This window comes from Macrotis lagotis, chromosome 1 (genome assembly GCF_037893015.1).
Source record: "Macrotis lagotis isolate mMagLag1 chromosome 1, bilby.v1.9.chrom.fasta, whole genome shotgun sequence".
Lineage (NCBI taxonomy): Eukaryota > Metazoa > Chordata > Mammalia > Peramelemorphia > Peramelidae > Macrotis > Macrotis lagotis.
The window spans coordinates 282,615,480-282,642,074 of NC_133658.1; positions in this window are offsets into that span (position 1 = coordinate 282,615,480).

Here is a 26,595-nt window from a genome sequence, read left to right on the forward strand (position 1 = left end):
ACAGGCCAGGCAGTGTTGTTGGGACTTGTCACCCTGGTCCAGGCAAAGTGAACCTGGTTTTCCTTTCGAGCCCCGGGGGTAGGGAACACTGCAAGTACAGACAGAGTTCCCTTAGCTGACTGGCAGGCTCTGTAAGGTAGAGGTGGTAGGGGAGGTGAGATGGGGGGGTGGTTGCAACACTGGTTGAACAGCTGCCCACGTAGGGCATCTTGTCCGGTCATGCCAAGTCAAAGTCCTCTTTTCTTCCCCTGATTCCAAATCACTATCCTCAGTGCTGGGAGACCCTTCCCCTTTAGTTCCTTATAGGACTTGGTAATGGACCACATTCATACTGAGTGAACCTTGTAGTTTACTTCTTTGGAGGCCAAGAACAAGGATCCTTGGAATTTGGGTTTATCCCATGAAATGCAGTCAATGTTCTATAATATGCTATAACTCTGTTTACCATGAAGCAGGGATTTGGAGATAGATTGTTAGAGGGGGAGGGGAGGGAGAAGAGGAGGCTTCCTACATAGAAAGAAAAGTTTGCCCAGTGGCCCAGAATGGAATAAATTATTACACTTCTCAGGGACCATTCCCTATCACTGAATAAACCATAACATTGTGGGATTTTGCTCAGCTTTATTTGTAAGGGTCACCTGTTCTTAGGGATTGTCCCCTTGAACCTCCTAGTTATGATTGGAGAGGTTAGTAATATAGCTTAAGGTATTCTATAGGAACCCTCTGATGACTCCCTCCACTTGAGATTGAGGCTTTAACTCACTCTTGAGAAAGTCCCCAATTCTAGCCCAACTTAATCTATTCTTCTCTTTCTGCCTTCTTCTTCATCCTCTACAACCTGAAGCCTTCTTTGCACTGACATGTCTTTCCTTCCCTCCTCTTCTCCACTTTAAGCTGATTGACCAATCACTTTAAAGTTAAACAAATAGTTTTGCCTTGGTAAGCAAATCAGTTTGGAGTCAGTTCCCAAATCAGTTCCCTGATTCTTTCCATCTTCACCATCCCAACCCTATTAGATTCAGGGATTGGCCTATTAATATCTTTAAAAGACATCGATTCCTCTACCCATTTCATCCCACACAGGCCAAATGAATGCCAGTTGCTAAGAGGAGATGAATTGTCCTGGTTTCTATTTGAATCTGTTATTAATAAACTCTTTTGGATTTGTAGGATTTTCTAGCTGGAAAGGCCCTCATGAATTATAGAAGCACCTCCCTTCCCTTCTCAAACGACCCCCCCCCCCCCATTTTGTAGATTAGGAAAGGAAAGGCCATTAAGGTTAAGGCACTTGACTAAGGTCACACATGTAGTAAGTATCTTATTCCAGATTTGAAACCAAAATCTCTGATTCCAAAACCAATGTGTTTAGCTCTCCTTAGAAAGTGGTTGTGTGTTTGTGTGTGTGTGTGTGTGTGTGTGTGTGTGTGTGTGTGTGTGTTGTTATAATTGAAAGAAACCTGGAGTAGAGGGCATGAAAGCCAGGCTCTACTCTTGGCTCCAAAGCTTTACTGTGAGGTAAGAAGATCCCTTCTGACTCCTAGAGTCTATATTTCCTCATCTGTAAAATGAGGATAATAATACCTGCCCTACCCACCTTCCAGGGTTTCTGCAAGGATCAAATGGGATAATGTATGTGAAAGTGCTTTTCAAATAAAAGCTATTATTATCCAGCCCAACCCTCTCATTTTACAAGTAGAGAAACTAAGGCCCAGAGAGGGGAAGTGGCAAGGTTACATGGGTTGTTATCGATAAAAATCCCTATCCTCTAGTAACTCCTGGCCCATTGATTTTTACATTTCAGTCCAAGAGGCAAGAGCAGGGAAATCAGAGCAGAGGGGCGTGGAGAAAAAGAAAAGAATTAGAGGTAACTGTTAGGCACCCTCTCTTTTTTTTCTCCTAAAGACAGACTCTTCCCTCAAAGAAATTTCCTTTTCTCATCAGCCTTCCCTGAAAGTCCCAGAAAACTTTGATTGAAGATTCCAGTCTTTCTCTCCCATCTGACTTTGGTTATTCCCATTCCATCAGAGTCCCTGGAATGTCCTTCCTTTCCATCTCTGCCAGTCCATAAGTCTGGGAGGAGAGTAAGGGAGGCAGTTTAGTCCTACAGTCTACAACAAGATCATAGATTCTTGGAAATGTAAAATCTTAGAATCCCAGAAGTTATGATCAATCAAAGAATCTTAGTATTATAGAGCTTTGAATTTTAAATACCAAGGAACTGCTAAAAAGAGTACTTTGTTGTCTTTAGTTGTATCTCCTCATTTTTAAATGGAGAAACTGAGTCCTAGAAAGGAGAAGTGACTTTCCCAAGGCCATACAAATTGCTTCCCAAGATGATGTAGATTAGGAAACAACCTGACTTAATGGATAGAGAGCTGACCTTGGATTCCTTTCCAGACTCTGATACATACAGATTGTGTGACCTTAAGAAGTTAACCTCTCAAGTGCTCTAGGTAACTCTCTAAGGCTCTTAGTTACAGAAGAGGTACTGACCCACAACAATAGATGGAGTTTCTCAGAGGAGAGCTCCCTACTTGGATCAAATTACAGATCTGGTTTTAAAAAAAAAGGGAAATGGTGCAAATTGCTATTAAAGAAACACTTAAAAGGATAAACTAACCTAAAATTATGTTCAGAGAGACCAAACCAAGTTGCATGACTTTGGATAAGACACTTCCAAAATCCATGCTTCAGCTTCCCCACCTATAAAACAGAGATAATTCCTGCCTTGCCCTCTATAAAATGAGACTAATACTTCCAGAGATGTTTTGAGGAAAAAATAAAATGTCTGTGAATGGTCTCAGGGCTTAAAAAGCAAATAAGTTCTAAAAACAAATTTAAAGTATTGTAGGAAAAAACTTAATATCAATAGAGCTGGGGGAAAGACTATTCCTTTGCAGAGGTAGAGATGGCATATTGCATATACTATTAGAGGTTTCCATTGTATCAAATGGTTTTGTTGATTTTTTCCTTTCCTTCCCCCTTTAAAAATCCTTTTTATTAAAAAATTTTAATTGAAAAGATTCTTTTTCTTAAAACATTTTTAAATTGAAAAAAAAATTTTCCTAGAAGAGGGGAAAGTGAGGGATATAGGAGGAAATTTAAATGATTAAAGCCAAAAAAGCTATAAATATTTTTTAATGATTTTTTTAAAAAACTGGGAGAAAGTATTCAGGGCTGGAGGAAGACAGGATAACCCAGTCCCTTTAGGACACCACCTGAGAGTGCCATGGCCCAGGCTGACCTCAGCAAATCACCCAGGCTGTCGTGGGAACGTGGCTGGCGGGAAATTGACCCTTTCCCCCAGGGAATTGGCTGTTGGGCTCTGGCCAAGAACACTTTGTGATCCATAGAGGAAGTAAAGTTCAGCCGGCAGAATAGCAGAGGCCCATCCTGCACTGGAGCATTAAGGTTCAGAGATGCTGGGCCACTGAGCCTGTCCCCCAGAAAGAGGGAGGGGCAGAGAGCCAGCCCCAGCTACCGTCACCACCCAGCCAGAGGAGCCAAAACCCTTTCCTTTGTTCACTATTGAGCTAGAAACTCAAGGCCTTTGGGCAAATACTATAGACCCTTCCTTCCTTCAATCAATCAATCAACAAGCCTTTATTCAGGGCCTAATATGTGCCAGGAACTGAAATGGGCATTGCAGATAAATACAAGTAAAAAGAACTAAATTGTACTGCTTGCATTAACTAGGGAAGACTTCTGAGGGCAGAGGCCCAGAATACAACCTGACCATAGACCATTGTCCCTGCTTCCAGGATGACCCTGACCACTAGGTGGTAGACAGAATGCTCTTGGTCACCTCTGGAGGACCAGGTGAGAATATGGATGGTGCAGTAAGAACCATCATCACTGCTAAGGACCTAGAACCCAGGTTCTACTGGTATTAGGTCAAAAACATGTTATTACCATATTTATTTGAATCTCAAGGCAGACATAAAAGGCACAATCTTGAGGTTGATAAGAATTCAACTGAAATGAGAAATGAGTCCAGCCCTGGAAAGCTCCCAACTTGTAAATTATTCTACTACAGGTAGGGGAAGGGAATCAGTTCCAGAGTCTGTGCTAAGCATTATTTAACAAATAAATCTCATTTGGTCTTCACAACAAATCCTGGCAAATGGGTTCTATTATTATTCCCTTTTACAGTTGAGAAAACTGAGGCAAACAGAGGTTAAGGGACTTGTCCAGGATCACTGTATCTGAGTCTTGTGCTTTCCTGACCCCAGGTCCACCACTTTACCATGTAACTGCCAGAGGTATTCTTAGCCTCTGGGCTAAGGTAGAGGTAACCTCTCTGGCACAACGAATTTATAGGGAAACCCCTGGGCAGTTTTGTCTGGACAATGCCAGATTCTTTAATGATGGTTCTCCAGCCTTGCTTGGCCCCCTCCAACCTCTTCCCTTCCCAGAGAGGGACCCTGGGAATTCTTCACTTTGTAGGGGGAATAAGGCCATGCTTATCCTGGAGTGGAGTTGAAAAATCTGTTCCTAATCTCTTCCCCTTATCAGACTGGCTGTTTGCACAGGGAGAATTCAAACAGAATCAGACCTCGAAGACACGTAGGGAAGAGGTAGGAGGCATATAAGCTGGAGAAGGGAGGCGGTATTTGCTTCATTTATCGGCCCGTTATTAAAAAAACCTACTAGGCTCTTCTCACCACTTTACCTTCCCCAACATCCAATAAAAACTGAGGCCTTGAGCCTAAACCCTGATTGTCCACCTACCCCACCCCCATCTTAGGTCGTGGGCACCAAGGTACCAGCTGGTATTCCACAGAGATTGTTGACATTCTGATAGGGGCTAAACAGAAGGTGTGGCCGGGAGAGGGCTTTTCTCATAGGAAAACCCCATAAAATAGTTGGGCGGGGGTCTGATAGCCCCTCTGATGCCGGTTCCCTCCCTCCCTCCTCTCTGTGGCTCAGTGCACACCTGGATACTGGGTAATTCCCATGTGGACAGAACTTCAACCTCATAGAGTGATGTGATTCATATACATTCAGGGAAAGAGCCTTGGGATAGTCTGTCTTTGTTAATTCGATCAAGGTGTCCAAGAGTTGTATAGGGCTCTGGATACTAGGGGGTGATCAGGTTTTAGAAACTAGTAGTTAAGAATTTATTGAAAAATTCTTTTTGCATACTTCTCCCCTTTCTTGTTTTCCTATCTACCCAAACACATCTCTTTGAACCTTGGGATAGAACTTTAGGTATTGCTAGGTGTTATTGTTATCTATTTATCCTGTCTTTGCCTGCTGGGCTGTAAGTGCCAGGTTTATGTTGGGTCACAGATGTAGAGTTGAAAGGGACCTTAAGGGTCATCTACTCCATCCCCCTTATTTTACAGATGAAGAAACTGAGGGCTGGGGAGTTGAAAGGGCTTACCTAAGATCATACAGGTAGGAAGTAGCACTCTAATCTAGTTCAAACTTCACAGTGCAGGTGGGTTCAATTAGTCTTTTTTGTAAGATCACAACAAAAAATTGCTAGTGAGACTATCACCAGTTAAATTAACTTTTTAGGGGAGCTTGTATTCCTACCTATTCTGATGACAACTTGATTTTCCTCTCTTGGATAATTCCTTTGGTGCCTCATTCTCCTCTCACCACGTGTGAGAGGACACACACACACACACACACACAAAACAATGCTCTAGCAACTTCAAAAGGCTATCTAAATGTGATCTATTATTATTAAAACTCTGGGCCAAATCTATGATTTCTTTGGTATAGGAAACTCCTGGATGAGGAATCTCCTACAACTCATGAAGGTTGCAAACTTTTCCTGAAATTTATAGCCCCAATGAATTGCCTAAGAATCCCTAAAGGTTAGATGTCTTGACCACAGCTACACTGTCAGCTATAATTCAGTTAGAAATGGAACCTAGGTCTTCCTGGCTCCCTGCTGCTGAACATTTCATTAATGTTTGGTGAACTGAATTATAGTTGGATGGGTTCACCAGGGCAGGATCCTCTGACAAGCTCCTAGAACTAGACTCAATGCTTAGGACAAAAAATGTTCCTGTGGCTGGGGCAGAATATTGTTAAGGGAACAGGTTAAAGAAAATTTTAGGTGAGTGTGGGATATCATATTGCTTAAATTAGAGCAATCAAAACACTGAAGTTTTTTTCCCCTTCAAAGACAGCCCATTTTTCAATCAATTCTTATCTACTTTTGTAAAACTCCTTAAATTTAAACAAAATTTCCCTCTTCTCAAAGCATTCTCACCTGAATTATCTTGTTTAACCTTTATATCAGTAAGATAGATATGGCAATTATTATTATCACCTTTCATACAGAAGAGAAGACTGAGACTTTAAAATTATTTCTCAGGATCATGTTCTCAACAGAATGTCTTCCAAAGAGTTCTTTCCCTCACCACCTGTCTCAGTTCATTCATCCTCTTTAAATGTCCGCAGAGGTCAAGATGCTTTATGCTGAACCCCAGTCAACAACCAAAAGGGCCATTTCCCTGGTTCTAGTTCTGACTTCCACTGTCCCTCCTTTGCCTTTGGACCTTTCACCAGGCAGACTATTGGAGCAATTAAAATGGAGGGACAGTCTCAAACTAAGGGATCTTTGTGGCTACCAGAGAATACTTGAATACTTTCAGTCCACTCTATAAGAGTCCTGAGAGATAGGGATAGAATGAGTGGGTGAAAATTAGCACATTCCCTAGGTGAAGCCACTATTATGGCTGTCCAGTAGTGGACCCTCGGGTCTTGGCATGGTCTGCTTGGTCAGAGGTCTGTCCATGCCTCTTTCCCACGCCCTCTCTAGATGGCACAACTCCAAGCTAGCTTATATGGCTTTTGGAGAAGGAGGCCCTTTTCTTTTCTGGATTTATTGGGGGTTTAATAATCACATTAGGCTGTTTACTGGGGCAGCTGCTTCAAAGCCCTCTCTTCACTGGCCGGCTTATTAAATACTCCCCCACAACCTCTGTGAGGTTGGGGAGCTGGCAGAAGACTCATTTCTAAAAAGCAGACCAACTTATTGGGGCTATGGTAGCATTAGAATCCTGGTTCCACACCCTCAACACCACAGACTTTTGGAAGTTTCTTTCTACCTCTCATAAACCTACCTCAAGATACAAGTCCAAAATAGGATACACTGTGGAAATATCATTTACTGTGAATAGTCAAGAGTATAAAGACTGGTGGTAGAGGCAGAGGGACTGATTAATTCACACCCCAGCTGGAAGTATAAGTTAAGGAGACTGCATCCTTGGGTGGGGGGGGGGGTGCCTGGGAACTATTCTGGAGTCTGGGGAGTATAGCTTGCTTTATCCTAGAATCACTGAGAACCAAAACCAAGGAAATTGGTTTGTATTGCAGCTAGAAAGAAGAAAGTTAGATTTCCTGGGATTGAAGGACTGAGCTATCACTGCAACACAGTGGAGCATGTTCACTGGCAATTTTTTTAGAGAGGGTGACTGATATAGTCACAGGAAATTTTCTAGCAGTAAGGAGGGGCAAAAAGCCTATAGGTAGTCTAATCTGGAAGGTACTTGAAAGATAATTTAATCTAACCCCCCTCTATTTATAGATGGAACAACAGAAATCCAATTTAATTCAGATTGTTTCAACAAATATTTATTATGTACCTAGTGGCATAGAATAGTATGCTATGCTATGCACAGGGGGAAATACAATGGTTCCCCAATCCTATGGAGAAGATATTTCACTTTCATTATTAATTGGTCTCCTTTACAAGTTTGTCATCCCTGAACCACTCCTGAAGTGAGGGTGGTACCCAAAGCTCTATCCTGGGGGTACCTCCTCTTTCTTCTTTTTTTCCCCCTTCCCTTCCTTTTCCCTGCCTTGCCTTCTTTTCCCTACCATCCCCTTCCCCTTCCTTCTATTTTCTTGGTAATTCCCTCATCTTCCATGAATTAATTGATCAAATCTACATTTCTAGCTCTTGTCTCGATGAGGAACTCCCAATCGTAAATGTCTTTCCTGATAGACATCTCCACCTAATTACTCCACAGGCATCTTAAACTCAACAAGTCCTAGACAGAATTCATAACCTTTCTTTCTAATCCTTAACTTCCTTATTTTTGTTGAGGGCAACACCAATCTTCTAGTTATCAAAGTTCAAGAGTTTTTTTCTCTCTCTCTCTCTCTCTCTCTCTCTCTCTCTCTCTCTCTCTCTCCCTCCCTCCCTCCCTCCCTCCAACCTTATTTTTCAATTAGTAGCTAAATCTTGTCAATATTATCTCCTTAACATCTCTTGAATCTGTCCTATTCTTTACTCATACCAGTAATTCGGCAATTACTCATTTTAGTAATTCAGACACAACCACCCACCTAAACTATTACTGTTGTTCAGTTTTTTCAGTTGCATCTGAATCTTTGAGACCCCTTTTGAGGTTTTCATAGCAAAGTTACTGCAGCAGTTTTCCATTTCCTTCTCTAGCTCATTTTAGAGATGGGTAACCTGAGGCACACAAGGTTAAGTGACTTGCCTAAGGTTACACAGCTAGGTAGTTATTAAGTGTCTGAGTTTGGATTTGAACTCAGGTCCTCCTGACTCCAGGGTTGGTGCTCTATCCACTGAGCCACTTAGCTGCCCCCAAATTTATATTCTTAAAACACAAATATGACCATACAATTCCCTTTATCGAGAAGCTGAAGTGGCTCCCTATTGCCTCTAGGGTAAAATACCATGAAGCATTTAAAGCTATTTCTAAATCTGGTTTCATTCTCTTTTCAAACTTATTCTATATTACATCCCCTTCATGTACTCTGCCACTCAACCCAAGTGTCCCACCTGCTGTTTCTCTTACACCACCCCAGGGTCTTGAACACAAACTGGAAGGTTTTAGTTCCTCATCTTCACTTCTCAGAGCACTTCACTTTAAGACTCAATTCAAGTAACACCTCCTATAAAGATTTGCCTTATTCCTCCTGTTATCAGTACTACAAACCACTGACTATTTTTAAAAAAAATTAATCTGTGTATATTGATCTGGGAATATGGTGATCCTCCCTACTAGAATGTAAGCTTCTTAAGGGAATATGAATTCGTGTTTTCAGAACATAGTAGGCCCTTAATAAATGCTCATTGATTGATTGATTCCAGTTTAGTGGTGGTGAGGGGAAGATAAGATATAGAATCTAAGTACTTGTATCCAAATTTTAGCTCTGCTACTTATTGTTCATGTGACCTTGGACAAACCACTTAACCTCAGAGGGCCTCAGTTTCTTCATATGTAAAATGAAGGATGAGGAAGGGCTAGGTGCTTTTTAAGGTCCTTCCCAGGTCTAAATCTTATGACTTGCCTGAGGTCATATCTAGGTTTTCTGTTCCCAGTATATGTCTTATTTTCCTAGATAAACTCCTTGAAGGATGAGCAGAGGTGGGATATGGTTCCTATGGAAGCTCTACCTGTAGCCTCTCAAATAGCATCCCTTTGGACCTCTCTCCCACCCCCACTCTCAACAGCCCCCTTCCATCAGTCTATGATGTCCTCAGTTCTTCAAAAGTTCAGTCTATTCTTCCTCTCTCTGCTCCCTAGAGCAGTCCTGTTTTCTAAGCTGCAAGAAGAGAATATTTGGAGTTTTCCTTGTGCACTGGACTCAATGTTTGTGTTTCACAAATTGTTGCAGGCAGGGCAGTCTGGGCCTTCGATTGTTCACCAAGTCTTCTCTTTGAAGAACTCATTCATTCTCCCAAGACCAGATTGATCCAGGGCATCTGCTTCTCTCTGCTTTTCCCACATAAGTCCAGCTTCTCTTGGACACCCAAATTCATTACTCATTCATTACTATGGAGAGATCACTGCCCCTACCCACCAGTACAGAAGTGCTCTCAGGGACTTAGGGGAAAAGATTCTTTGTAATGTATTGGCAGAACTATTACCCACAAAGCCTCTGGGAGAGTTGGGGAGACCACAGGCCAAAGGGGCCACAAAAGACAGACCCAGAGGATACCATCTGGGGGTGCAGCCTCAGTCCCAGGACCACTAACCTAACATTCTGTTGATGACCACCCAGGGACACAGAGGGGTTCTCAGAGCCTCTGAGGCCTCAAGAGACTTTGCATTTATATTCTTTTGCAATGAAATTCTGTTAAACTGAAGTGGGGGGATGAGGATTGGGTTGCTGAGCTATCACTCACTGTGTGGAAGGCTAATTCCCCCAGGGGACACTGGTCTGCCTGAGGAAAGAACAGAAAAAAAAATGGAAAATGAGTCAGAATCAGTGTCTGGGAGAAAGCTACCACTTTCCCCCAATCTAGTCCACTCCCTTTTAGGTAAAACCAAAAAACCCTGCACCTTGTAGGGATGGAGATCTGCTGCTTTTGTAATTTGTGATGGAAATTCTGGGGTTTTGGGGGGCAGACAGGGATGGATGGACTTAGAAACTGAGGGAAAAAAAGGATGTTGAACAAGTCAAGTTTACAAGTCCTGTTTAGGAGGGACAGGCTGTGAGTTGTAACTGGTTTAGTTGAGGTATGTCTGCTTGGCTGTGTCTCATGTGTGTTGTATTTATGGATGTCTGAATATGTGTCAATCTGTGTGTGGTTTTCTCTGTGTCTTAAAGGGTGGCATCATCATGTAATGGAAAGAACACAAGATTTGGACTCAAGAAACCTGGCTTTAATCCCATCTCTGGTATTACCCTGAGACACTTTGCACAAGTCACTTTCCCTATCATTTTTCCTTACGTATAAATTAAAGCAGTTAGATAAGATGATCTTTAGGACCCCTCCAAATTTTAAATCCCATGATCCTTTAATCTCCCCAGATCTGAGAGGGAGTTAGCTACCCTGGTGCCTCACTCCAAGCCCCAGCCCAGATGGACAGGCACCAGCCCCAGGGTGGGTGACTCTGACCAGGCGTCGCTTCCCTGGGCTGCCTCCCAGGAGGCTCCCGCAGAGGACACAGCAAGGACCAATTTCCCAGCCCTTTCTTCTCAGCAAACAAAGCCTAGCGCTGGCCATATGCTGCCCGTGAGGCCTGGGCTTTGATTTGCTTGGGACAAGGAGGCTGGGCTGTCACCCAACACCAGGGCGGGTCCTTGAAGGGTAGAGCTCAAGTTAGCTCCCCTTATATCATCAGGGATTCCTGTTCTTCTCTTTTTTCTGGGTATCACTTAATGCCTCTCTACCCCCAACAACCAGGGTCAGCCATCCCTCAAAGAGCTCCCTATGCCAGACTTTTCTCTCCTCTTTTTCTCTCATAACCTGCTCTCAGGAACTTCCCTCTTACTGATAAGGCTTAACCTGTGGGTCCTTTCTGAAGGCATCTGTTATGCCCACAAGCATCCAGAAGCTGAAATGGCATAGTAGTGGAGGTGGGTAGCAGGGGCAATGAGTTCTAGGTCACCGTGTCCTGAGAACAGCAGAAATTCTCTATTTTCCTCTTATCCTCTATTCTGTATGTCTGGTTAGTGCCCTGGTCATCATAAGGATAAGCAAGACCCTCTTTTGTTGTAAATCAGTAGGAAAACACTTTTTCCCACTTATCATGAAAATATACAACTTCAATTATAGCTAGAGGGATTTAGGATGGATAAGAAAGACTTTAGGGAAGGAGCACCAGAGATGAAAATAGGGGTCCAGAGTCAAAACAGATTGAATGTGTTTTCTGGGAAGTCTATAATGGAAAATAGCCTAGGCTTAGAGCAAATTAGAGTTCTAACCTTGGCCCTACACTAACCTAAGTATAACTACTAACCCTTTCTATGGATAGAATTCTAACCAAAGGCACAAACAGAGAGCTCTGACACTGGCTGTTGACTGACCCTTAGTCCTTAACCTAGGCCACAGAACAACATGCAACCTCATGGCAGACGAATATAATGAGCCTGTGGGTCTTCACAAGGGTGACCAGGTGAGAAAGAATGGGTGAATCAGTCAGTGAAATCCTCCCTCACTGTCCTCCCCTGAGCCTTATCTCACTAATCCTCAGAAGTATGATTCCATTCTTTTCTCTCCCCTCCTCCACTTCCCAATACACAAAGACCATCATACTTGTACTCTACCCCCATATTCCTCTTCCTTTCCCCTCTGGTAATATCAAAAGATGCATTGTTGTCTCCTTTGTTTTCCTCTTCCCTTTCCCATCTTCCTGACTGGGTATTTTAGGGGCCACATCAGTTTCCAATTCTATTTTTCCTTTCAGCACCATCCCAGAAGGTTGTGTAAAGGCTACAATGAAGGAAAATAAGGAAGAAGAGGAGAAAGTCAAGAACAGCATGGGGAAAGCCTCAATTTGTCTGTACTAGATAGCTAGGCAGAATTCAGCAGCCCCCTCTCTATGACTCCATGAAATTCTGCCCTCTCTTTACTGTTTTCTTCTGTGCTTGGTTCAACAGGAGCCTGCTGAACCAGGTCTGCTATCCCCCATGAGTAACATAAGGTGTTTAAAGTGCTTTGCAAATGGTAAAGCTTATGACCATGTCAGTTAACATTACCATCATCATTACTTATGCCTTGTGAATGTCTTTGGAGGCAGATTGGGGCCTGGGTTGAGGTCTCTAATTTGAGTGACTTGCTTTGACCAGTAATGCTCTGCTCCTGCCCTGTCCCTCCCCTCAGCATCCCCATCACACTGCCATTGGCTTACCTCCACCTTAATATTAAGGTGCTTAGCACCCTCATGTGGGCTATCTCAGAACTGCAAAGGGTCTGACTCGCCTACCTTGGCTGTTAGCAATTTCTTCTGGTCTTCTTCAGTCTCTAAAAAGTTGCTTTGGGAGTGTTACTGATGTGACCAAAAGTATGGACTAAGTTTGAGTGCAAATTAATCTGCAAACAGGGACTTCATCTAAGCCCCAGATGAAATTTTTCAATACTTTCCCTCTTTCTGGGGTGAGGAACTCTATGAGAAATGTTGTCTAAGAAGGGGCTCTCTATCACTTTGAAGACTCAGTGAAATAATGAGGAGTTCACTGAGGAGGTAGGTGACTTAGTGATTAGAAGATGAATTCAGTTCAGGAGAGGAGGACTAAGAACATGGGTCCTCAGAATTGATAGGGCTTCTAGAAGATGGGGCTCATTGAGGGGATATTCCCTGAGAATGAAGAAGCTTATTTAGGAAAATGGGAGCTTATTGAGAGTGTGAAGTGAAGGTAGCGGTGAAGATTTCATAGATTCATAGTGAAGAGTTTGGGACTGGGGGTTTTCTTCTGGGGACAGCAAGATAATAAGGCCTCAGTGAAAGAGAACAGTATTCAGTTATAAAGTAATCCATTAAGGGTTTGGGGGCCAAGTGAGGCAGGGCCTCAGCTCACAGTGAAGAGTTCAGGATTTGGGGGTTTCCAAGGCTCAGTAAGAGGAAACCCCCTCCTAGATCATTGCCTTGTCATGATGGAGAGGCTTTACAAGTTCAGTGAGACAATGAGTTAGACTGTTCAGGGTTACCCAAAATAGACAGGTCCTAGTAGAAAGTTCTGATAAAAGGTGATCCACTGGAAAAGGAAATGGCAAACCATTTCTATATCTTTGTTAAGAAAACCCCATGCACAGTCTTAAAATGTTGAGATGACATTGGCCTGCTATGGTCTATGAGGTCACAAAGAATTGGACACAATTGAACTATAACCATAAGGGGAATAAGTACTTACTAGAAGGCATAAGGATGTTTTCAACTCAACTTAGACTCAGTCATGCCCCAACCCTCCTGATTCAGTTCCCCAAATTCATTTCCAATAGACTTTTCTTGATCCTTCTGATGTTTAGGTAATTATAATTTTATCTTATCAATTGAATGACTTAAGTAAAGAGTTCCACAATTCTGGTGGTCCTGTGAGATCTGCAGATATGATGAACTATTTTATAGAACTGGGGAGATGGAGACTCAGAATGGTCTGCTAGTTCTACTGAAAATTTGGGACAACCCCCACTTCTTTCACTGACTCCCATTTTGATAATTGCAAAACAATGACCTGCTCTGTCATTTCCACTGTATTTATCTTTAACTTCTCCTTGGCTAATAGATCCTTCCCTACTGCCTACACACATGTTCACATCTCTCCCACCCTGAAGAAAACATCTCATTTGATCTTTCCATTCTGGCTCATTATTATATTATATCTATTAGCCTTTTCTGCTTCACTCTTTAAAAAGGCCTACAACAGGTGTTTTCACATTCTTTCTCTTCCTCTCTTCTTAACTCTTTAAAATTTGGTTTCTTACCTCATCATTCCATTGAAACTGTTCTCTTCAAAGTTATCAATGATCTTTTAATTGCCAAATCCAATGACCTTTTCTCAATTCTCTTTCTTGTCAAGGAGATAAATCTCTCTGCAGTCTTTGACACTGTTGATCATCTCTTCTCCTTAACTGTTTCTTGCCTCTAGGTTTATAGACTATCACTGTTTCCTGGTTCTTGTCTTACCTATTAGATTACTCTTCAGTCTCCTTTGCTGGATCCTAATCTAGATCATGCCCTTTAACTGGGTGTCCACTAGGGTCCAGTGGATGTCCCACAGGCTTCTGTCTTGGATACACCTCTCTCTCTATACTACTCTTAGATCTTATCAGCTCTCTCTCTCTCTCTCTCTCTCTCTCTCTCTCTGATATCATGAATTTATTAACTATATGTAATGATTCTCAAATCTACCTATCCAGACTTTACCTTTTTCCTGACTCCAGTCTTACATCTCCAAATGTCTTTCAGACATCAAATAGGATGTACTACTCAACAGGAGAAGTCATCTGTCTCCCCCAATTCCACATGCCTACCTTCCTTATAGGGCACTATCAACCCTTCTAGTCCCTTAGGCTTAAAAGCTAAGAATCATTTCAATTGCTTACTATCTTCCTTCTGATCCCACCACAGACAGTCTGGTACCAAGGCCTCAGATGTCCCCCCACTCCAATCCATCCTCCATTTAGCCACTTTTCCTAAAATGAAGGTCCTACCATGTCACTCTGGTAGTCAATAAACTACAGTAGCTCCCTATTGCCTCTAAGATCATATACAGAATCCTCTGCTTGGCATTCAAGACCCTTTATAACCTAGACTTCTTCCTTTCCTGTCTTCTTACACCTATTCCCTGTCATATACTCTTTGATCTAGTGACACTAACCTCCTCACTTTTTCAAGAAGAAGATGTTTGGGCTCTAGACATTTTCTCTTGCTGTCTCCCTTGCCTAAATTGCTCTCCTTCCTCATCTCTGCCTCCTGGTTTTCCTGGCTTCTTCTACAGAAAGTCTTTCCCAACTCCTCTTAATTCTAATCCCTTCCCTCTGTTAATTATTACCTATTTATCCTATATGTAGCTTGTTTTCACATATTTGTTTTCTTGCTTGTCTTTTCTCAATTAGATTATGAGCTTTGTGAGGAAGAGACTGTCTTTTGTCTCTTTGTATCTCCAGTACTTGGCATAGTGCCTGAAATATAACAAATACTTTAAAATATTTAACTGACTGCCTATCAAAGAAAAATGATAGATCATAGGAGGACAAATTCAAAATTTAGTCTATTATTTTTATGAAAATGGGATGAAATTTTTCTTTATATTCTTTATTCATGTTGTGCTTATGCCTCACAAGTGTTTCACTTAAAAGAAAAATAAAACAAACCAGAAACTATGGAAATATTTAGATATCAAAAAGCTGTAGGCATAGTGGCATAGGTCATTGGTTACTGATATCACTGGTCATAGGTCATGCTTATGTGGACTTTCATGAAAGATAAACACTGGGAGTCTCAAGAAATTTCAGTTTTTATAATCTAACTTTTTTCGGACAATGGACATACTAGCTGTAGTAGTCATCTCTGCCTAGATCCTCATTTACAATCCTCTCTTTAAGCCCTCCTGATTTGAAGGGCTAGTCTTTTCTCATTTCTGGAGTAGCACTGCCCCCTGGTGATCAGTGGAGGCCCTAACTCCACTGATACCTCCCTCTGCTGGTAGATGTTTTCCGACTCTAAATTTGTGTTAAATAACTTGTGCACATAGGACCTCTGACACTACATATAACTAGTGCTAGCAAAACAAAGAAAACACCCAGATGGCTCCTTCTGTTTCCTTTGTGTCCCCTTATTGTTCTCTTTTCATCGGACCTTTGGGGGAGCCAAGGTAGAAAGTGATAGAAAGGAGAACTTTCCATAAAAGTTGATTGAAAAGTATAGGTGGCTTTCAAAGCCCTGAGCAATTGAGTCCTAGTTGTTCCCCTCTACTGATAGTAGGAAGGCTTGGTCTCTCTATCTATACATCTATGCATTTAAAATTTCTTCTATATGCTTAGTCCTGGGATGCCAGAAGACTGGAGTGGGCAGTAAGAAAGGAGGAGGCATTTCCTTTTCCTGGTCTCCCCAAAGCCCTATATTTGTAAAAATGTACCAATTCCATCACGTAGCTGAACTGTTTGGTAATCAGCCCAGATTTATCCCCTGCCTAGCTATAAAAATTATGCCCTAGACATCAGGAGGAAAAGTATGGTGAAAAACAACAAAAAGTCCATATAAAAATATTTTAGCAAGCTAATAGTAAAACCACTGCTATGCCCTCTTCCGACCCTATCTACTTATCTACAGGTAAAACAAAAAATATATTGATGTCATTTGTTTTAAAATCATCTTAACTGACCCCCTTCTCAGAGTGCCATGCCACATTACAAATATTTTAAAACAACAGCAACAACAAAAGAAAAACAAAAATAAGAATCAGCATACTGGTTAATACATCAAAAAAATTCTAAAAAAAAAAAGTGCAATATTTCAGACTTCTGAATCTCCCAAATGTGCGAAGGGATGGAGGTTCTCTTATCTCTTCTTTGGAGCCATGGTTGATCTTTGTTACTTTGTTACATACACTTTTTTTCTTCTTTTTTGATGCTTGTTCTTTTTGTGGTAGTCATTTTGTTTCCTTGGCTCTGCTTACATTAGTTGTATTTGGTTCTTTGTGACTCCATTTAGGGTTTTCTCAGCAAAAATACTTGAAGTAGTTTGTTGTTTCCTTATCCAGCTCATTTTGCAGATAAGGAAACTGAGGAAATAGGGTTAAGTGATTTACCCAGGGTTATATAATTAATCTGAGACTGAATTTGAACTCAGGTCTTTCAGATTCCAGGCCAGTCATTCTATCTACTGTACCACCTAGCTACTCCTACTTCTTACTTTACTCTGCATCAGATCTTTCCATGCTTCTCTGCAGTTATCACATTTGTAATGTTCATTACATTCATGTCCTTTAATTTGTATAAAGTATTTTTATATGCCATTTTTCTACTTTCTTCACATTACATTATTTCACCTGTTTTCCCATATTTATTTATGTTCCTCAAATTTATCATTCTAATAATGCAATAATACTGAATTCCAATTACATTGACATACTGCAGTTTGTTCAGCTCTTTCCCAACTATTGGACATAGATTATTTTCCTTATTATTTATGAAGCGTAGAGACTGGATTTGTGTCTTCTCTGGAGTAGGGAACACCTGAATGAGGAAACTCCCTTTGCCAATACAATAATAGTCTTTGAGAGCACAGAGAGGCTATGATTTACTCAGGGTCATTCAGCCAGAATGGGTCAGAGACAGGATTTAAAAACAATTCTGTCAAATCATCACTCTGCACCACATCTACTTTACAAAGTGTGTAGGAAATAAATTCATAAATCCAAGATCATTTGGAGGAGGGGGAGAAGAAGAAACTAGCATCTGGAAAGGATCGAGAAAAGCCTCAACACAAGCATGAACTGAGATCTGAACAACTATATTTAACTCCTGTTCTGTGACAGGGATTGTGCCAGGTGCTGAGATAAGAGAAAAAATATAAAATACTTCCTACCCTCTAAGAGGTCAAGGGAATCATATGCACAAAAAAAGTAATTATGAAATATTTAAAAATATAATTTCAAGGGCAAACAGAAAAGTTCTGTGGAAGGCAATACGTGAGTTGAACCTTAAAGGGAACTAGGGATTCAAGAGATAGAGTAGTAAGAGCTTTCCAGGAAGAGGAGTTGACTTGTATAATGGTGTAGTGAAAGGTGTTGGTATGTTTTATATAGGGAGCAAATGAGTTGTCAGTTTAGCTAGAATGGTCATTGGATTTTCAAGCAATATATAATAAAAATGGAAAACTAGATTGATACCACATCATGAAGGTTTTTAAAAGACAGACGGTGGACTTTGTATTTTATCCTAGAGGTAAAAGGGAGCCATGGTTATTTCTTGACCAATGGAGTAATGAGGTCAAAGTCACGCTTCAGGTTGATCCAATCTGGAGAGGGGAGAGATTGGGTGTAGGAAACTAATTAGAATGCTCCTGTAGCAGTCTGGGTGAGAAATGGTGAAGGCCCGAATCAGGGGTTTAGGGTGTAGGTGAATAGAATGTCATGAATGCAAGAGATGTTGCAGAGATAGATTTGACAAGACCTGGTTTTTGCAAAGGCAAATAGGGTTAAGTGGCTTGCCCAAGGCCACACAGCTAGACAATTATTAAGTGTCTGAGACCAGATTTAAACCCAGGTACTCCTGACTCCAGGGCCGATGCTTTATCCACTGCGCCCCCTAGCCGCCCCTCAGCATTATATTTTTAATGCCATTTAGGCTGATTTCCTTATTCAGCAAAGCTGCCTGAGATGCTTGGCATCCATGCATTTGAAATTTCTTCTGTTTGCTTAACCCTGGCTAGGCAACATGGAGTCCCAAGAGAAGGTTGGAGTGGGCAATAAGAAAGTAAGAGGTATTTTCTTTTCTCTGACATTTCTTATGGTCAATGTAGAGGCTACCCATTTTTCAGGTAGGACAGCTGAGGACTAATAAGTGTTAAGCAGTTATATTATAGAGCTAGTTTCTTACCTTGTAGCCTGAGCTGAGATATGTATCCCACTTTTCCCTTATGAACCCTTTGGGGCCTCTGAGTTTATGTCTGCCTTATTTTGACTCACTCAGCTAGGAAGTCAAGAGAATAGATTACAATTTTTTTATAATTGCTATTTTTTTAAATGAAGTGTGTACTTTTCCCTGCCAAGCTTTTCTCAGGGACGTGACCCTTTGAATGTGCTCTCGTTCATGGCCAGAGTCTTGTCCTGAGAGAGACAGCTGGGTCCTAGGACAGAGCCAGGAGCTTTGCTAAGACTATAAGAATTGGAACAGAATTTGGAGAAAATAAAGGAGAAAGTTAAGACAGGGAATAAGGAGAAGAGAGGAAAAAGAAGGAGAGATGGGAAAAAAAAAAGGGAGACAATGCCAAAGCTGGAAAGGAGCTTAGAGATCATGTCATTCAGTCACTTCATTCTTTTTTTAATGTTATTTCATTTTTTCAATTACATGCAAAGGTAGTTTTCAACATTCACCTTTTTGTAAGCTTTTGAGTTCCACATTTTTCTACCTCTTTTCCATTCCTCTTTCACCCTATGACAGCAAGGGATCTGATATAGATTATACATACATACATATACAATCATGTTTAACATTTCCATTTTAATGATGTTGTGAAAGAAGAATCAGAACTAAAGGGGAAAAAAAACATGAGAAAAAGAAAAACCATAAAACAAGTATTAAAAAGTGAACCTTGTATGCTTTGGTCAGCATTCAGACTCCATGTAGTTCTTTCTATCTCTGGCATTTTCCAACACAATTCTTTTAGAATTTTAGAATTGTCCTAAGCATCTCCAATGCTTAGTCCCCCCCCCCCTTGTAAACATGTACACCCCTTAAAGAACCAAGGCCTATCCATCCTATCTGTGAAACCCCCATGCCCTCTCACCCACCCTTTACCATTCCAAAGACATTCCAAAGTTGAATGTCACCTTCTGGTCTCTGCTTTCCCATTGCTTTGCTGATGACTTGACCTAATCCATGCTGCCTCTCTACCTTGTTTGTACACAGTTGTCTCCTTCAGGATATGGAATCTCTTTTGATTTTCTTTATATCTCCAATGCTTAGTACAGTGCCTGGTTTAATAAATATTAGTTGCTAGTTTACGTGACAAACATATCACATTTTTTGATCCTCAGTTTCTTCATTTATAGCTAATAATCTTATCATTGGTCCTACCAGAAGAGTTGGGAGGGTAAAAGAGGCTCAGCAATATGAAAGATTTTTGAAAAATCTTCTGCATATCAGGGATGATTATTCACTTAGTTCAGGATTTATCATAGGGATAATGTGTTCCATTAGGAAAGTAATTAACTTTGATAATTTGGGAGAGCTAAGGAAGACCTTTGCAACAGTTTTCACCCTTCTATAAGCTGTTCTAGATTTAACCACAGAAAAGTTTGTTTTTTTCTTCCTGATGTTCTCCTACATCTCTGTCCCACTGGTCACTGGGCCATCCTTATTCGTGCTTGGTCCAGAAAATCTTCAGAAAATCTGTATCACCCAGCTTAAATATGAAGTGTGTAAAGGTAATCAATCTGTATTGAAGTGTCATAATAGCTATTATAGTTCTCAATGTCATTCTCTTTTTTTTTTACTATATGATAAACTTTTTCATAAACCCCTCATTTTTTTTTTTTTTTTTTTTAGGTTTTTGCAAGACAGTGGGGTTAAGTGGCTTGCCCAAGGCCACACAGCTAGGTAATTATTAAGTGTCTGAGACCAGATTTGAACCCAGGTACTCCTGACTCCAGGGCTGGTGCTCTATCCACTGTGCCATTTAGCCGCCCCAACCCCTCATTTTTTAAGAAAGATTTTATTTATTTTTGAGTTTTACAATTTTTCCCCCCATTCTTGCTTTCCTTCCCCCACCCCCCACAGAAGGTAGTCTCTTAGTCTTTACATTGTTTCCATTGTATACACTGATCTAAGATGAATGTGATGAGAGAGAAATCATATCCTTAAAAACCCCTCAATTTTTAAAAAGTGGAAATAGTTTTAGAACAATTATAGATGATTTGCTATTTTTTTAAAAATTAAAGTTTAAAATGTCAATTTTATTGTCTGATTTTTTTTTAAAAATACAGAAAACTACTCAGGCTTAGATTTTATAAGATGATTTGCTTACAGTAATAAAACTAAGTTCATGACAGACTAAAACCCATAATGCCTGAATCTTTTGTACTAATACCCCATCCAGACTCCAATATTAAAAAAAAAATGGTTATACCCCTTCCTACATGCTTTAGATTACTATTAAAATATTTGAAATAAAAAAATACAGAAAACTCTGATCTTTTTTCTCACATGGGCAAATACAAAATATAAATTCCCTTTTCTCCATATAACACCTCCCCCCACACACACACATCCAGATAGTCTTTTGTTGTTGTTGTTGTTGTTTAGGTTTTTGCAAGGCAAATGGGTTAAGTGGCTTGCCCAAGGCCACACAGCTAGGTAATTATTAAGTGTCTGAGACTGGATTTGAACCCAGGTACTCCTGACTCTAGGGCCGGTGCTTTATCCACTGAGCCACCTAGCCACCCCCTGATAGTCTTTAAGGCAGGGTTTTCCAAACTTTGTAACATACTCCTTAATGCTAAAGCATGCAACTCTATGTGTATGTGTGAGAGACAGAAAAAAAAGAGGAGGATGAGGAGGGATGAGGAGGAGGAGGAGGAGGAGAATAAGGAGAAGAACATGAACAAAAAGGAGAATGAGAAGAAGAGGAAGAATAGCAATGACTGAAATTAGTTTTTTAAAATAAAAATCCCTCATAAAGAAATTTTTTTGGATGAAAACAAAAGTTCAAATCAGAACTAATAAAGTGAGACCAAGTGAGAATTTTTTTTTTCCCAGTTCATACTAAAGAAGAGCAGACTCCCAGTGTGGACTTTATTGCCACCACATTTTTTCCCCCAAATCATGGAAACAGTTCATAAAGAAAGTCATGTCCCTTTGGGGGAAGGTATGAAGAAAAGAGTAGAGTGCCTTATGGTGCTAAGCAGCAAATAGAACCCTCCATGGTCAATCTTAGTGATCACAGAGTAGTGATATAGTCCCCACCGTGAAGTGCCAATTGGGTAGAGAACAATAATCTCTCAGCCCAGGAATCTGTTCAGATCACTCACTCTGCTTCCAGTCGCATCTGGGGAAGGCTCAAATTTTCCCCAAACCAGGGGAACATAGGTTGGTCCTGCCCCAGACTTTGGACCACAGTTCAGAATAATGGAAAAGAGATGAGAAGTAGCTGTGCTGTGGGACTTCATGATGTCCAAAGCTGACAATGAATGTAGTGAAGTAATGATTGACCCTAGGACTATAAAAATGTTTGATTTGACTTGGTGTGTGTTGAATCTCTATTCAGGGATGATTTGACATCTTTAGACTCATATTACAGATAAATTGTGTCATCACCCTGTTTAAATATGAAGTGTGTAAAGGTAAACAATCTGTATAGAAGTGTCATAATAGCTATTATAGTTTTCATTGTCATTTCTCTTTTTTTACTATATAATAAACTTTTCCAAAAACCTCTCAGTTTTTTTTTTTAGGTTTTTGCAAGGCAATGGGGTTAAGTGGCTTACCCAAGGCCACACAGCTAGGTAATTATCAAGTGTCTGAGATCGGATTTGAACCCAGGTACTCCTGACTGGCTGGTGCTTTATCCACTGCGCCACCTAGCCACCCCAAACCCCTCAATTTTTAAAAAATGGAAATAATTTTAGAACAATTATAGATGATTTGCTATTTTTTAAAAAATTAAATTCAAGTTTAAATGTCAATTTTATTATCTCTGATTTAAAAAAATATAGAAAACATCCCTTTAGTATATATGGATATAATTCGCCTTTTATATATACAACACATATATATCTATATATTTTTTTCTGGTTTGAAGAGAAAATCTACTGGAGTCATTGGAATTGTAACAACAGAGAAATGAAGCAACAGAACTACTTCACAAAGAAATGCACAAAATAAAAAGCTCCAATCCAGAAAACAATACACTTGATTTATCATTAGATTTCACAAGTATTGTTATTTATGAAGAGGGAAGACTACTGTTTTCTTTGTATAAATGCTTTAGCTGCAGCTAGCACAAAACCTATTAAATTTAAATAGCATCTTGAAGACTTATGTGTAGAATACGTTGTTCAAGACAAGTAAATTTGTTCAGAAAAAAAAATAGAAGCTTTTTTATCAACAAAAACCCACTTTCTCAAAAACCAAATAGGTGACATCAAAAGAAATGCTTGCATCATATAAAGTCATTTACAGAAAGAGAAACTGTCACTTGAAGCTGCTGATATGATCAAAACAATGTTTCTCAGGGTGGAGGGGCAGCTAGGCAGTGCAGTGGATAGAGCACTGGCCCTGGAATCAGGGGGACCTGAGTTCAAATATGCCCTCAGACACTTAATAATTGCCTAGCTGTGTAAGCTTGGGCAAGTCACTTAACCCCATTGCCTTGCCCCAAAAAACCTGGTCTTTACATATAACTGGAAAAAATAATAAAAATAAATTTGAATATAGTTTGAAAATACATAATTGATCGATTTTCAAGAAAATGAAAACTATTATTTCAGAGAACTGTATAGAATTTGGTCAAAGTCAGGACAAAAGAAGCTACAATCAATAGTTTAAAATAATGGCCCCCTCATACTATATATTCATAGAGAATTATTAAATCAAAAACTCAATTGAGAAGCTACATACTGTTATAAAAGTAATCTGATTTATCTAAACCCATTAAAAGGAAAACTTTCCAAATTGTGTAAGAGTAGGGGACAGAGCAGAAAACATTTCTTCTATATGATTGTGAAATATACTCTTCTAGTGCCAAAATATTTCAAGTGATATTTGAACTACAAAGTCTTAACTTTAAAGCATAATAATTGAAGATAAATCAAATTTATTTTACTCGGAAAAATTCCTCCTTCAATTTGTGCATTTGCTGAATTAAAAAAAATCAAGTCTTCTAAATAAATCAGTGCAAGGTTCTCGACTTTATTACTCTAATCCAGAATTACAAAAATACCCACCTTATCAATGAAATAGAAGAAAATAAAAACCTGCTTATTAATCATTTGATCAGTCTTCTGCAATTACTCTCATTTTATATTCTCATTTATTTAAAAGACTTGTGTATTTCTAAATATGAACTGCTAAGGAACTTATTGACCATGAGTAAATAGGAAACATTTTGTGTTATTCTATATGAATATGAATAGTTAATAGATTTGTTTTCTGATAATGTGTGAAACAAGTATTTGAACCTGAGCATATTGATTTATTAAGTAATACATGGCAATTGTCCAACAAATCTTACATTTTGGCTATAGGTGAATATGGCAGGTGAAAGATGAAATGATTCAGGGAAACAAAACTTCAAACTTCTGAACATATCAGTTTATTAAGTAATGCATACCAATTGCCTAACAAATCCAAACCATTAGCCTTCCCCAGCTTTGTCACATGGATAAATAATTTATTTGATGAAGTGATGCAAATTTTAACATTACTTATAATATATTTGCCTAAGACAGGGTTTCTGTTTTAGTTGTTATAAGAATAAAAGATTGACCTCAGTTAATAGTTGAAAAAGAATTACATATAGCAATATAATGATTGAGACCACATTTTGGAGAAACTTTGAGGCAAGAAACAAGCCTTACATCTGTTCAGCTTTATGCCAGTCAACTCTGAGGTTTTTCATCAAGACTTAGTGAAGAGGAACTTTCAGAGAAATACCTCAGATACCCCTCCCCCTCCCTTTTATTCTCCTGCTACTCCATGCTTAGACAAACAGCTGAAAATGTAGCCACAGGTTATCTGGACTTAAACATCTGTGAGCTTGCTCCCTCTGGGGCCTCTGCAGCAACGGTCCCCCTCCCCTGCCTGTGTTTATCCAGTAAAGAGAGTGGGAGGCTGGACAGTCCCAAATTTAAGTTTCCATCCTGTTTTTGCCAGCTGTGGTGGAGGTGTTAGGGGAGGCAACATTCCAGCTGTTATCTGGGCCAGCCGGAGGAGAAAGATGGGGGGTGGGAGGAAGGTGGAAGAGGGGCAGAGGATGGAAGAGAGGGAAGGCAAGGGCAGCATCCATTCTTAGGGGGAGTTCAAAGCATCTTACAGACCTCTTCCTCCTATTGTTTATCTTCCCAGTTTATGACCACCTTCGCTGCAGGATTCAGCTCTGACAACCACAAAGCTATTTAAAAATGCCCAGACTTAGGCACTCTGGGTACTGTTCCTCAGAAAAATGCAGGGTGGGGTGGGTGGGAAACAAGCTTCTATGAAGTACCTACCATGGTCCAGCACCATGTTAAGCACAACAATCCAGGAAGGTGGGCACTATTATTATTCCCATTTTATTGCTGAGGAAACTGAAGAAAACACAGGTTAAGTGACTTGCCCAGGGTCCCAAAGCTCATAAATGCCTGAGACTGAATTTGAACTCAGATCTTTCTGACTCCAGGTTATATTCTTTCCACTGTATCACTCAGCTATCATTTACCCAAAAATTAGTTCTGGGACTCCTTCTCCCCAGAGAATCAGCCCTAGACAGTTACTCTCTCATCAGGGAATCATTTCATTATAGTTTCCCACCCTGGGAGAGATGCCAAGTGTAATAGAGTAGGAAGGACAAGGTTCATATTAATAACACTAAATACTGGTTCTAATAGCAGACATTTATATCATGCTGGAAGGTTGGCAAAGTGCTTTATCTTATTTGATCCTGACAATAGCCCTGTCAGGAAGATGCCATTATCCTCATTTTACAAATAAGAAGCTGACTTCAGGGCCCAAATACCTGAGATAGAATTCAATCCCAAATTCTCCCAAAATGCCCAACTTTTGTATTAAACTAGACATCATAAATTTAGAGACTGAATCTTGGTTTTGCAACTTTTTTGTATGTCCTGGACAAGTCACTTAAACTCTGAGTCTCACTCTATTCATCAGTAAAGTGAAAAGCTCAGACCAGATGACTTCTAATATCCTTTCCAATCTAAATCTATCTACCCATGACTCCAAGCCCATGCTGAGCTGCATTGAAGTCTTCCCTGCACTCCTATACCTCACTGAAGAACTCCTGAGGATTAATGCTTCTCTCCCTGCCCTGTTGCCATGCTCTTAGAAGTCCCCTATCCATAATTTAGCAATCTCACAGAATCACAATGTCAAACTGGGAAGGCCTTAGAACATGGAATGTCATATTTAGGAGGGGTCTTAGAACATGGAATGTCAGAACTGGTAGGGGTCTCAGGATCCAGAATATCAGAGCTGGGATGGGTCTTGGAACATGGAATGTCAAAGTTGGAAGGGGTCTTAGAACCCTGAATGTCAGAGCTGGGAGGGACCTTAGAACATGAAATGTCAGAAATGGAAATAGTTTTAGAATACAGAATTTCATATCTGAAAGGTCCTTAGACATCATGTTGTTCAAACCTCTCACTTGATAATTAGGACTCTGACAAGTGGAAAAGAGGATGTTATTCCAGAAGTAAAATAAAGATTTGGAAGTAGGAAAATAAAGGGGGAAGTTCAGGGCTGTGTGTGTGTGTGTGTGTGTGTGTGTGTGTGTGTGTGTGTGTGTGTCCTGGGAATGGTAAACAGTTGGAGGGATTGTGAAAGGGAGCAGTGGGAAATAAGTCTGAGGTGGTGGGGTCACAAGTTAAAGAGGGTCCAACATGCCTAACTGAAAATTTCGTGCATTTACTTGCTTTCATCTTCATTTTCTTAACCTCCTCATCCAGAATTACACTTCTGGGAATCACTTCATTCTTCTAAAGCTCTCATGT